Below are 13,167 nucleotides of genomic sequence, written 5' to 3'. Positions count from 1 at the left end.
ATGTCCAAGTGTCCATGTGCTGTAATGTCTCAATTGGCTGTCCTCTACCACATGATGGATGTGTCATCATAGGTCAAAGTTCTTTTACACAGTAAACACGGAAGTCCGCCGGGCGAACGGCGGCATTAGTCCGCCGATCGGGCAGACGGCGAACAGCCGAAATTCGCCGCGAAAAGACCGCCGGGCGAACTGTTCGGCTATCCCTAGTGATTAATATGGGAGGTGGTAGTTTTAGACGATGTTCTGGAGTATTGATTTTGTTTACTTCTATCAAGGTATGGTTGAGGTACTGAATTAAAGTCTCCTCCTAAAATGATATGAGGGGAGCGATATTGTTGTAATATATTAAAAGAATTGTGTGAAAAAAGTGGTCTCTGTGTCATTTGGAGCGTATACATTTGCGATTGTGATATTTCTACCAGCCAATGAACCTTTGATAATAATAAACCTACTCTCTTGGTCTTTATAGACTTGATGGACTTCTATAGGAAAAGAATGATGAAAGAATATCGCTACACCTCTGGTTTTTGAGTTATATGTGGTGTAAAAGGATTGGTTGTATGCTTTATGGAAGAAATTGGGATGAGTGTCAGTCATAAAATGTGTCTCTTGTAGCATTACAATTTTTGCATTCAATCTTTTATAATGCAAAAAACTGAAAATTCCTATCAAAATACTTACCGTAATTTTCCTTTCCTGATGGACTCCATGGCAGCAACGTGTGGGTTAAGTCCCGCCTCCACTACCCTATAGGACACCACTCCCATAAATCTTTGCTCCCTGCCCATGGCCGTGTTCGGTAACTAGCCTACTCCAGCCATTTTGGGAGGGAACTCCTGCTGCCATGGAGTCCATCAGGAAAGGAAAATTACGGTAAGTATTTTGATAGGAATTTTCCGTTTTCCTGACAGACTCCATGGCAGCAACGTGTGGGAAATAACTCGCCAAACACACTCGGGTGGGCAAAAATGCTGAACAAAAATGTATGTAACACTGTCAACCGACAGCACCTTTAAACCAAAATCAATGGAAGATAAACTGGTAGGTTCGACATAATAGTGAGCCATAAATGTATGAATGGATGACCAAGAGGCAGCCTTGCAGATAAACTCAGGAGCCACATGACGTGAAGCTGCCCAAGAAGTAGAGAGACTTCTCGTGGAATGTGCCGTAACCGCCTCAGGAGGAGCCAAGCCCTTCTCTTTTAAAGCCCACTGGATCGCCTGAACCACCCACGTGGCGATGGCTCTGACCAAAGCCCAAAGGCCTTTGTTTTTACAGTGAAAAAGAACAAAAAGATAATCCGATTGCCGGAAAGAAGCTGTTGCCTCCAAGTATCGTTACAGAATAATTCCCATGTCGAGAGGATGAAGATCCTGACTCCCAGCCGAATTAAAGGTAGGAAGAGTAATATCCTGAATTTCGTGGAAGACTGAGGTAACCTTTGGATTCGACCCCAGTATTGGCACTAGGACCACTCTGTCAGGAAAAAATGTGAGGAAAGGATCCTTTGATCCTAAAGACTGAAACTCAGAGACTCTCTTTGCTGAAGATATGGCTACCAAAAAAGATGTCATTAGGGACAATTCTTTGATTGAAAGTGTTCTGTCCAGTTGTGAGAAGAAGACGAGAACCAGCGGTAAATCCACTTGGGGAATCTAGGTTTCCTCTGTCGTCTAAGTCTAATTGCTCCTTTAAAGAATTGCTGAACCAAGGGATGTTTAGCCCAGGATACTCCAGAGACTTGTACACGAAGAGCGCTGACAGATAGGGGAATGTCTAGTCTGGACTGTAAGAGACCCAAAACATCCTGAACCGTCAGATTACCATTAGAGCAAGACTTGGAAGACAAGTGACTTGTGAATCTAGACCAAATCCTCTCATACACCTGGTTGGTACTTTTCCTCCTTGCACCCATGAGAGTAGGAAAGGCCTCCTTGGGACAACCCAGAGCCTCTAATCTTCCCCTCTCAAAAACCAGACCCTCAGACATAGATGGACCGGACAGGGATGGAGCTTCGAGCCCTGGGATAGAAGATCGGGTCTGAGAGGTAAGGGAATCGGATCTCTGATGCTGAGGAGCATTAGAAGCGGAAACCATGGCCTGTTGGGCCAAAAAGGTATTACAGCTATCACCTCTACTGCTTCTGATTTGAGTCTCCGCAGGAACTGTAGAATAATAGGAATCGGAGGAAAGGCGTAAGCTTTGTTGAACCGCCATCGATCCGTCAGTGAATCCACTCCGTAAGCCTGAGGATCCCGAAACCTGGAATAATACCTTGCCAGTTTCTTGTTGCAAGGAGAGGCAAATAGGTCAACCTCTGGGGAGAAACACAACGTTAGAATCCGCCTGAAAACTTCCTCGTGAAGAGACAATTCGTTGTTGTCCAGATTGACTCAAGACAGGAAGTCCGCTTGGACGTTCTGCGTTCCTGGAACATAAGTTGCTGTAATGCTGACCAGGTTCTTCTGAGCCCAAGACATGATTGGCTCTACCCCCTGAAGAAGGGACAGACTCCGAGTACCTCCTTGTCACCTTATATATGCCACTGCTGTTGTGTTGTCTAGTCTGAGAAGAACCGAAGTTCCTGAGATCAGATGACGAAAGGCTAGGAGCGCCTGGAAGGCTGTCTTTAATTCTAGAATATTCGACACCATCCCCCTGGAAGGGAAGTCCCAGGTGCCTTGTGCTACTTCCGTCGAACAGTGGGTGCCCCAGCCCCTGTTGCTGGCATCCAAAGTTATTGATATCCATGAGAATGGAATGACAATTGAATAGATTCTCCTTCTGAAGCCACCAGGGCAGAGAGATTCTCATTGAAGATGTGATCCGGATAAGTTGAGCCTTGTCGCCTAACCATTGGTGAAGAAACCCTTTTTGGAATGGTCTCATCTTCCATTGGGCCCACTTCACCATTGGAATGGTGGCCACCATAGTGCCAATAATTCTCAGGCACTGAAGAGCCGGGAGATGGGAGGCTGAGAGGGCCGGACGAATTCTGTCCCGAATTACCGGTACTTTCTCTTCGGGTAATGAGATGGTGCCCTTCACTGTGTTGAAGACTGCGCCTAGGAATACAAGAGACTGAGAAGGAATTAACTGACTCTTTTCTAGATTCAGGATCCAACCGAATTCTTGAAGAGTGGAAATAACCTGATCCTTGTGCAATAACAGACGGTCTCTGTCCTGGACTAGCAGCAGAAGATCGTCCAAATAGTGGTGAAGACGAATCCCCTTGGATCTCAAATGAGCCACTACGGCCAACAACACCTTTGAAAGACTCGGGGGGATGTCGAAAGCCCGAATGGAAGACATACGAACTGAAGATGTGGTTTTCCTACTGAAAATCGCAGAAACTGCTGAAAATCTTCTGCCACAGGGACATGAAAGTAAGCGTCCTTTAGGTTTACTGAAAACATCCAGACGCCTGACTGTTGTATTGTTGACAAGGTTTCCATCTTGAACCTTTTCCTTTTTGATAAAATGATTCAGATGTGTAAGGTCTATGACTGGCCTCCAAGAACCGTTTTTCTTTTGGACCATAAAAAGAGGAGAATAAATTCCTCTCCCTCGTTGATCATCTGGCACGGGAATGGCAGCGCCTTGAGCCAGTAAAGATTTCACGTAGGCCAACAGGATCTGCCTTTTTTCTTCTGAGGTCGGAAGGGAGGTGGGAACATACTTTAGTCTTGGGGACCTGCTGAAGGTCCAAGAATGACCTGAAGAGACCGTTCTGACGGTTCAGAAGTCCTGGACTGAGGCTGCCCAGACATGCCGAAAAAGTAGAAGATGAGCCCCCACCTGGCCTATCTGAGCGGGCCCAATCTCAAAAAGATTTGGTTGGTTCCCTCTCTCCTGTCGCACTGCTCTTGGCGGATTTCTTGAAAGGAGGACTGCCTTGACTTCCATGACCTGGAATATTTTCGACCCGGTCTATAGCTACGGGCCTCCCTGGCCTGCTCTTGATATTGCTTTTTAGGAAAAAATCTCCTCTGGCTTTCTAAACGTCTATCCTGAGGGAGAAACCCCGACTTCCCACCAGAGGCCCGGGTTATGGCATTATCCAACTTATTCCCAAAAAGGGAAGAACCCTCGAAAGGGATATGGCACCACACCTGTTTAGATGCTGGATCAGCCAGCCAGGGACGGAGCCCAAGAGCCCGTTTGGCGGTTACAGCTGAAAGCATAACCCGAGACACTAAGCAGATGATGTCAATCGAAGCCTCCCCCAGAAAAGCCGATACAAGCCGTAACTCCTGGATAGGAGAGTTTTTGCGACTTCATCCGAAATGTTTCTGAGGGTATCATCCACCCTGTCCGTCCAGACTTCCATGGCCTTGGACATTGCCGCTAAAGCCAATGCTGGCTTGCATGCCAAAACAGCAGTGAGGTAGACTCTCTTTAAATCGGAATCAATCCGCCTATCTAAGGCATCCTTAAATGAAACTGTATCTTCCAATGGAAGGGTTACATGTTTTACTAGTCTCATCACCGCTGCATCCACGAGAGGAGCTGAAACCAGATACTTGACCTCATCCTCCTTAAAGGGATATAACCTTAGGACTTTTGAGAGCATACTATTCTTTTTCTCAACTTTTAGTCCATTCATCCGTGATGACCTCACCAAGTTCAGACAGGAATGGAAAGTTAAGACGCTCCCTTTTAAGTTGCTTAAAATACTTCCTTTGTTTGGAAGGATTAGCCAAGTTCACAGCCTCTCTGATAGCCTCTCTGATAGCCTTCACCAAGGGGGAGAGTAAGGCAAAGTCAAACCCCACACAGGTACTATCTTCCTCAGAAGCTCTTGAGCATGCGACTCCCTGACTGGAGACTGAGGTGACTCTGACTGAGGCACAGGAGAATCGCTTCCTCTATGCGTTGAGCTGCGTTGCTGTTCTGAACTAGATGGGTTAAGACAGAGATAGAAGAGACACATAGATAAGGAAAGATAACAGACTGACTAATACCGGACCCCCCCCCTACTCCCCCCCCAGACAGTACCTATTATGAGAGGGCTGGCCAAATACAGGCGGAGGTGAGACCATATCTCTAGGAGTTTCCATAAATGCTGCAAAGACATATAAGTAAGGCTGAGAGCACCATACACACACACGCCCACCCCCCTCTTCCCAGAAGGCCACCTACCTCCACAGAAGAAATCCTGGACAAGGGGAAGTCATATAATAGCCTACAAGCAATCCCAAAGCTTGCAGGCTATTTCCTATATTTAAATAGGGCGCCTTAGTGACGCCATCATCGTATCCTGTGCGCCGCTACTGCGCATGCGCGAATAGCGTCATTTTGCCGCTGTCGCGCATGCGCGAACCAAGCCTCGTTCCTGTGCCGCACTCGCGCATGCGCAGAACGAACGTATCTAACGAAAAACCAGGAAGTGAGCGGCGGCCGGAACGCAGGCTAATCCAGCCGCCATGCCTATACCCTTATACATGAAAACACAAAAAACGAACGGAAATGAAGGAAAAGCAAGGAACAAACACAAACTGCTGCCATGAAAAAGAGGAACAATCTTACCGCTCCCACACGATCGTCTCCAGGCCGAAGGTAAGAACAAAACATACCGGACTTCTCAGGGCAAAATAGGTCACCTGCTATTTAGCTGGGCTATCCGACCATATGCGCAGCCTGCCTGCCAGTGGCTAGGTTCCTGGCTTCCTCCAGCGCTTATATCCAATTCCCACTCCATACCCCACTAGTAGCTAGGGCTTAACGGAGTCATGCGACAATTCCATCCAGTCGCAATTCGGCCAAACCAACAATGGAACCGTGTGGGAGCAATCTTCAGGTAGAAAGACCATAACGTCTGGTCCTACGGAGGAGGACGAAAAAAGAACACGGCCATGGGCAGGGAGCAAAGATTTATGGGAGTGGTGTCCTATAGGGTAGTGGAGGCGGGACTTAACCCACACGTTGCTGCCATGGAGTCTGTCAGGAAAGGCTTTTTTTCTTTTATTGGGGGAAATGAATCCCTGTACATTATGTGAAATTGTTGTAATCGTCATGATGTGGTATTATAAAGATGGAGTAGCGACAGCGTAAGAGACAAATGAAAAATATTACATATGCTATAAGCCAATCTAAGGCGTGCAAGAAATAAAAACCATTCTGTGAGACCAATTTTGTTTCTGTTGCGTCTGAATTGTCAATTAACAGAAAAATTGTACCATACTTAAATGAACTTATGCTGAGAAACCTATATGAAATAATACATATTTGAAAATTAAAAGAACCTTTGGGGTTGGAAAGAAAATAAATTTCCAACCGACAGTGAAAATATAAAGGACCAGCCGGTCCATAACTCAGTTTTGTCGACTTATAACTGCAACACAGAATCATCTGCAATAGTGATATAATTAAATATTTGAAACGATTTGAAAGTTTGGATTCCAGTTGTAAACCATTTCTCCCTCTGGGAAGAGGGATTACTCTAACTGAGTGGGGGAAAACCATGGTGCCATAGGGTTCTATCTTGCAAAGAAAACTTAACCTGTGCTAGGCAAAATAGTTGGTAAAAATGCATCTACAGATAAAGAGAGCATAATTCCTCAGCACATAGAATAAAGTACAATATAAATAAAAACAGGAGAAATAAGCATATTACCATATTATATCTATAGGGTCAATGGCTAGTTTAACATGTGTATATTCCTCATAGAGGTTTGAAAATTCTCCACAGAATACAAGGTTTCTATGGTACGAATTAGGTGAGCGAGTTCTCAAATTTGTAATAAGAGGGACCAATAACTAAAGTTTGGTGAGATCATGATAGAGGGGGGAAGAGAAAAGTAAAAAAGAAAAAAGAAAAGGGAAGAAAAAAGAAAAAGAAAAAAGAAATAAAAATAATAAAATAATAAAAAAGTGGGAAAAAGGAGAAGCACCTGAATAAAATTCACATATCTATGAGATTGAACCAGATGGTGATCTGTTGTCAATGTTTAAACTTCTATGATTAGTTGCTTGTGCTTGACTATTTAGAAATCAAAATAATATTATGTAGAATTATTATACTGGCAATATAATCTATAAGCGAGACTATATATATATATATATATATATATATATATATATATATAAGTCAAAAAAGGGTGCAATGCCGGTTGCTGACAGTAGATGTCAGTGTTTCACCGTAAATTAGTGGATATAAATGGTAATTGCAAAACTTAGTGTAGAGGAAACTTCAGAACAGGAAAATTTGTGGATAAAATTATGAGTATAAAATATGATCATAGTAAAAAAAAGAAAAAGAAAAAAAATTGTCAGCCTCTATTGAGCATGAGGATATTATTGGATTAAGAGAGCGTCCAGACAATCTAGATTTAATTGAAATTCAGGATTCCAGCTTTATGTCTAAATCTGCGTCTGTCTGATTGTGATGCTGGGGTGTTCCAGATAGGAGCTGGGCGAGATGAGGATGGGGTGCGTGGGAGATTGCCTGTGTCCATCAGACCAAGTTTAACCACTTGAGATCCGCGCTATAGCCGAATGACGGCTACAGCGCGGATCTCCTTTTCCGGGACTACGTCTATTGACGTAGTCCCGTGCACGAGCGTCCTGCGCGCCCCCTGAGGGGCACGCGCGGCGCGCTCTGTGATCGGCAAGTCTACGAGACTCGCCTGATCACCGATCCGTGCAAGGGGTCGATCCCGACCCCTTATCACGTGATCAGCTGTCAGCCAATGACAGCTGATCATGTGATAGAACGGAGCCGGAAGTCGGCTATTATTCCTCCTCGCGCTGACAGCGCGAGGAGAAAAAAAATAGCCGATCACCGGCGGCCGTGATCGGGACATCAGCACCCTGCCAGTGCCCACCTGCCCCCTGCTTTGCCTGCCTAAATAAAAAATGTGCCCCCCCTGTCAGTGCCCACAGTGCCACCCAGCAGTGCCCACAGTGCCACCCAGCAGTGCCCACAGTCTGCCTCAACAAAGGTGCTGAACCCCAGTGCCACATATCCGTGCCCAGCAGTGCCGCCCATCAGTGCCCATCAGTGCCCAGCAGTGCCGCCCATCAGTGCCCAGCAGTGTCACCTATCAGTGCCACCTATCAGTGCCCATCAGTCCCATCTATCAGTGGTACCTATCAGTGCCCCTTAGTGCCACCCATCCATGCCACCCATCTGTGCCACCCATCAGTGCCATCTTATCTGTGCCCGTCTTTGCCCATCAGTGCCGCCTTATCTGTGCCCATCGGTGCCGCCTTATCTGTGCCTATTAGTGCCGCCTTAACTATGCCTATCAGTGCCCACCAGTGCAGCCTATCAGTGCCCACCAGTGTAGCCTATCAGTGCCGCCTCATCAGCGCACTTCAATGAAGGAGAAAAATGACCTGTTTGCAAAATTTTATAACAAACTATTAAATATTTTTTTTTTTTGCATCTTTTTTTGTTTGTTTGGCAAAAAATAAAACTCCCAGCTGTGATTAAATACCACCAAAAGAAAGCTCTATTTGTGGGAAAAAAATTATAAAAATTTCATTTGGGTACAGTGTTGTATGACCGCGCAATTGTCATTCAAAGTGCATCAGCGCTGAAAGCTGAAAATTGGTCTGGGACTGAGGGGGGTTTAAGTGCCCAGTAAGCAAGTGGTTAATCAGGATATCCTGCCCTTCAGTAATTGTGGTGGCAATGTAGGTGGTTCCATTGTGAGGAACGATCATTTTAAAGGGGAAACCCCATCTATATCTGATCCTTGCTGTGGATAACATTGTGGTGATTTCTTTCATTTTCCTGCGTCTATCCAGAGTTGCTTGTGAGATATCAGGGTAAATTTGGAGTTGAACACCATCCAGGACTATGTTCCTCAGACCCCTGGCCGCCCTCATGATTTCTTCTTTGACCAAGAAATCTTTCATGCAAAGCACAATGTCTCTAGGGGGCTTGTCTGGGGGGTGAATGCGATCACATAAAAATGCTTGAACATTCTGATCAGGTAGCAAAGATTGAAAAAGCTTGTTAGCATATACTGTTAAATCAGTAATGGATTCTGGGACACCTCTGATCCTGAGATTAGACCTTCTATTTCTGTTGTCTAAATCTTCTACATGCTCTGGTAGCTGTGTGAAGGCAGATGTAAGTGACTCATGTTCTCTGGACAAGTCATTGAAAGCAATGGACAGTTCATCATGCTTGTTTTCTAACAGGTCAGTTCTTGTCCCTAGTGCTGCAATCTCCTGTGATAATGTGCTGGTGGACTTCTGAATCTCTGTTTGAAACTTATTCAGTAGTTTAGAGCAAATGGCTTCTAGGCTAACATCCAAGTCTGCTTTAGTCAGAGGAGAGTACTCACAGTTCTCTATGGCTGATGATTCCAGCGATGGCAGAGGTTGTGGCTGAGCAGGGAAGGAAGGTGGAGAGGAGGGCAGCGTGGCAGCACCATTTTTAGACATCCTGTTGCGCTCTTGTGATCTCAGGCAATAAAGAGTAAGATTTCCTTGCTTTTGGCTGCTCCTCCTTCCCTTTTTCTTGGCGTTCAGCATGCACAGGTGATTAATCTGCGGGGATGAGGTAAATCCAACAGTTTGCAGGTGATAATGGCACAGTTTTTGTGGCTTTCAGTTCCCTATGAGCAGGAGCTCTTCTCAGAAGCTGCTGCTCTGTCGCATGCCGCGCATGCGCCCCCAACGTATGCTTTTTGTAAATATGTTTTGTCGTCGACGACCTGTTTAATTTTTCTGCTTGTTTGCTGAGGTGACCATCTTGGCGTTTGTCAAGAGGTTTGAGAGTGGCTAGCAAGATCGCCTACAGCCACATGACCTTGAATGCGCCCGATCTCGTCTGATCTCAGATGCTACTCTGGGAAGGGACTGGTTAGTACCTGGATAGGAGACCGCCTGGGAATACCAGGTGCCATAGGCTTTTTTTAAATATGTTGTTGTCGTCGACGACCTATTTAATTTTTCTGCTTGTTTGCCGTGGTGACCATCTTGGCGTTTGTCAAGAGGGTTGAGAGTGGCTAGCAAGATCGCCTATGGCCACATTACCCTCAATGCGCCCAATCTCGTCTGATCTTGGATGCTAAGCATGGTCAGGCCTGGTTAGTACCTGGAAGGGACACGGCCTGGGAATTCTAGATGCAGTAGGCTTTTTTTTAAATGTTGTTGTCATCGACGACCTGTTTAATTTTTCTGCTTGTTTGCAGAGGTGACCATTTTGGCGTTTGTCAAGAGGGTTGAGAGTGGCTAGCAAGATCGCTTACGCCTACATCACCCTGAATGCGCCCGATCTCGTCTGATCTCAGATGCTAAGCAGGGTCGGGCCTGGTTAGTACCTGGATAGGAGACTGCCTGGGAATACCAGGTGCCATAGGCTTTTTTTTAAATATGTTGTTGTCGTCGACGACCTATTCAATTTTTCTACTTGTTTTCTGAGGTGACCAGCTTGGCGTTTGTCAAGAGGGTTGAGAGTAGCTAGCAAGATTGCCTACTGGCACATCACCCTGAATGCACCCGATCTTGTCTGATCTCGGATGCTAAGTAGGGCCAGGCCTGTTTAGTACCTGGATGGGAGACCACCTGGGAATATCAGGTGCTGTGGGCTTTTTTTAAATATGTTGTTGTCATCGACGACCTTTTTATTTTTTCTGCTTGTTTGCCAAGGTGACCATCTTGGCATTTGTCAAGAGGGTTGAGAGTGTCTAGCAAGATCGCCTACGGCCACATCACCCTGAATGCGCCCAATCTTGTCTGATCTTGGATGCTAAGCATGGTGGGGCCTGGTTAGTACCTGGATGGGAGACCGCCTGGGAATACCAGGTGCCATAGGCTTTTTTGAAATATGATGTTGTCGTCGACGACTTGTTTAATTTTTCTGCTTGTTTGCCGAGGTGACCATCTTGGCGTTTGTCAAGAGGGTTGAGAGTGGCTAGCAAGATCGCCTACGGCCACATCACCCTGAATGTGTCCGATCTCATCTGATCTCGGATGCCAAGCAGGGTCGGGTCTGGTTAGAACCTTAATGGGAGACCACCTGGGAACACCAGGTGCCGTAGGCTTTTTTATATATGTTGTTGTCGACGGCTTGTTTAATTTTTCTGCTTGTTTGCCGAGGTGACCATCTTGGCGTTTGTCAAGAGTGTCTAGCAAGATCGCCTAAGGCCACATCACCGTGAATGCGCCCGATCTTGTCTGATCTCAGATGCTAAACAGGGTCGGGCCTGGTTAGTACCTGGATGGGAGACCGCCTGGGAAAACCAGATGCTGTGGGCTTTTTTTAAATATGTTGTCGCCGATGACCTTCTTTATTTTTTCTGCTTGTTAGCCGAGGTGACCATCTTGGCGTTTGTCAAGAGGGTTGAGAGTGGCTATCAAGATTGCCTACGGCCACATCACCCTGAATGCACCCGCTCTCGTCTGATCTTGGATGCTAAGCATGGTCGGGCCTGATTAGGACCTGGATGGGAGACCGCCTGGGAATACCAGGTGCCGTAGTTTTTTTTAAAATATGTTGTTTTCGTCGATGACCTGTTTAATTTTTCTGCTTGTTTGCTGAGGTGACCATCTTGGCGTTTGTCAAGAGGGTTGAGAGTGGCTAGCAAGATCGCCAGGGCCAAATCATCCTGAATGCACCCGATCACGTCTGATCTCGGATGCTAAGCAGGGTTGGGCCTGGTTAGTACCTTGATGGGAGACCGCCTGGGAATACGAGGTGCCGTAGGCGTTTTTGAAATATGTTGTTGTCGTCGATGACCTGTTTAATGTTTCTGCTTGTTAGCCGAGTTGACCATCTTGGCGTTTGTCAAGAGGGTTGAGAGTGGTTAGCAAGATCGCCTATGGCTACACCACCATGAATGCACCCGTTCTCGTCTGTTCTCGGATGCTAAGCCGGGTCGGGCCTGGTTTGTACCTGGATGGGAGACCGCCTGGGAATAACAGGTGCAGTAAGTTTTTTTTAAATATGTTGTTGTCGTCGACGACCTTTTTATTTTTTCTGCCTATTTGCCGAGGTGACCATCTTGGCGTTTGTCAAGAGGGTTGAGAGTGTCTAGCAAGATACCCTACAGCCACATCACCCTGAATGTGCCCGATCTTGTCTGATCTCAGATGCTAAACAGGGTCGGGCCTGGTTAGTACCTGGATGGGAGACCGCCTGGGAATCACAGGTGCAGTACGCTTTTTTTTTAAATATGTTGTTGTCATTGACAAACTTTTAATTTTTTCTGCCTATTTGCCGAGGTGACCATCTTGGCTTTGTCAAGAGGGTTGAGAGTGGCTTGCAAGCTCGCCTACGGCCACATTACCCTGAATGCACCGAATCTTGTCTTATCTCGGATGCTAAGCAGGGTCGGGCCTGGTTAGTACTTAAATGGGAGACCGTTTGGGAAACCAGGTGCCGTGGGCTTTTTTTTATATATGTTGTTGTCGTCGACGGCCTATTTAATTTTTCTGCTTGTTTGCCGAGGTGACCATCTTGACTTTTGTCAAGAGGTTTGAGAGTGGCTAGCAAGATCGCTTATGGTGACATCACCCTGAATGCGCCCGATCTCGTCTGATCTCGGATGCTAAGCAGGGTCGGGCCTGGTTGGTACCTGGATTGGAGACTACCTGGGAATACCAGGCGCCGTAGGTTTTTTTAAATATGTTGTTTTCGTCGATGACCTGTTTAATTTTTCTGCTTGTTTGCCGAGGTGACCATCTTGGTGTTTGTCAAGAGGGTTGAGAGTGGCTAGCAAGATCGCCAGGGCCAAATCATCCTGAATGCGCCCGATCTCGTCTGATCTCGGATTGTTAAGGAATCTAATGTACATAATGATAATAAGAAAATGTCTATTTGCTTATGTGTATACATGTTCCTATGCTCCTTACGTATTATGTAATATACAGATTGACTTTCCGTTCGTAGTTAAGATGGCATCTACCCCCTACATCCCACGCGTTAGAAGAATGCATATGAGATAACAGAACCAGCTTCAACCGAACTTCAAGCATCAAGTTTCTTCATTTCTCTTGTATTGTAACCAATAAGATGTACCAATTAGACTGACATTGCAATGACGTATCTTTCTGTATAAAATATCAACACCGCCCACCAATAAATCAGAATTTGGAAGTAGCTGGGCTGAACGTGTCTCAGAGAGTGTTTACTTCTAATGTGCATGCACATTTATACTTTTTAATTAGAAATAGCAGCAGATAACCAAGAACTAGTTTGTAGT

The 13,167-nt window shown here is 45.8% G+C and overlaps 11 pseudogenes; all 11 read left to right on the top strand.

The window, feature by feature from the left end:
- The first annotated feature begins 10,206 nt into the window (after positions 1 to 10,206).
- On the top strand, positions 10,207 to 10,325 carry LOC143964551 (5S ribosomal RNA; annotated as a pseudogene).
- A 109-nt stretch (positions 10,326 to 10,434) lies between these two features.
- Positions 10,435 to 10,553, top strand: LOC143965133 (5S ribosomal RNA; annotated as a pseudogene).
- Positions 10,554 to 10,661: 108 nt separating this feature from the next.
- LOC143965380 (5S ribosomal RNA) lies at positions 10,662 to 10,780 on the top strand (annotated as a pseudogene).
- A 108-nt stretch (positions 10,781 to 10,888) lies between these two features.
- LOC143964573 (5S ribosomal RNA) lies at positions 10,889 to 11,007 on the top strand (annotated as a pseudogene).
- A 95-nt stretch (positions 11,008 to 11,102) lies between these two features.
- LOC143965344 (5S ribosomal RNA) lies at positions 11,103 to 11,221 on the top strand (annotated as a pseudogene).
- A 106-nt stretch (positions 11,222 to 11,327) lies between these two features.
- On the top strand, positions 11,328 to 11,446 carry LOC143965227 (5S ribosomal RNA; annotated as a pseudogene).
- A 108-nt stretch (positions 11,447 to 11,554) lies between these two features.
- LOC143964850 (5S ribosomal RNA) lies at positions 11,555 to 11,672 on the top strand (annotated as a pseudogene).
- Positions 11,673 to 11,780: 108 nt separating this feature from the next.
- Positions 11,781 to 11,899, top strand: LOC143965419 (5S ribosomal RNA; annotated as a pseudogene).
- Positions 11,900 to 12,007: 108 nt separating this feature from the next.
- LOC143965390 (5S ribosomal RNA) lies at positions 12,008 to 12,126 on the top strand (annotated as a pseudogene).
- A 109-nt stretch (positions 12,127 to 12,235) lies between these two features.
- LOC143965388 (5S ribosomal RNA) lies at positions 12,236 to 12,353 on the top strand (annotated as a pseudogene).
- Positions 12,354 to 12,462: 109 nt separating this feature from the next.
- On the top strand, positions 12,463 to 12,581 carry LOC143964552 (5S ribosomal RNA; annotated as a pseudogene).
- The last annotated feature ends 586 nt before the right edge of the window (positions 12,582 to 13,167 follow it).

Source organism: Lithobates pipiens, unplaced genomic scaffold (assembly GCF_037356315.1).
Source record: "Lithobates pipiens isolate NorthernLeopardFrog02 unplaced genomic scaffold, aLitPip1_a1.2 Scaffold_8, whole genome shotgun sequence".
NCBI classification, from domain to species: Eukaryota; Metazoa; Chordata; class Amphibia; order Anura; family Ranidae; genus Lithobates; species Lithobates pipiens.
Note: the sequence above shows the minus strand (reverse complement) of the source record. Positions and strands in the feature narration are given on the sequence as shown.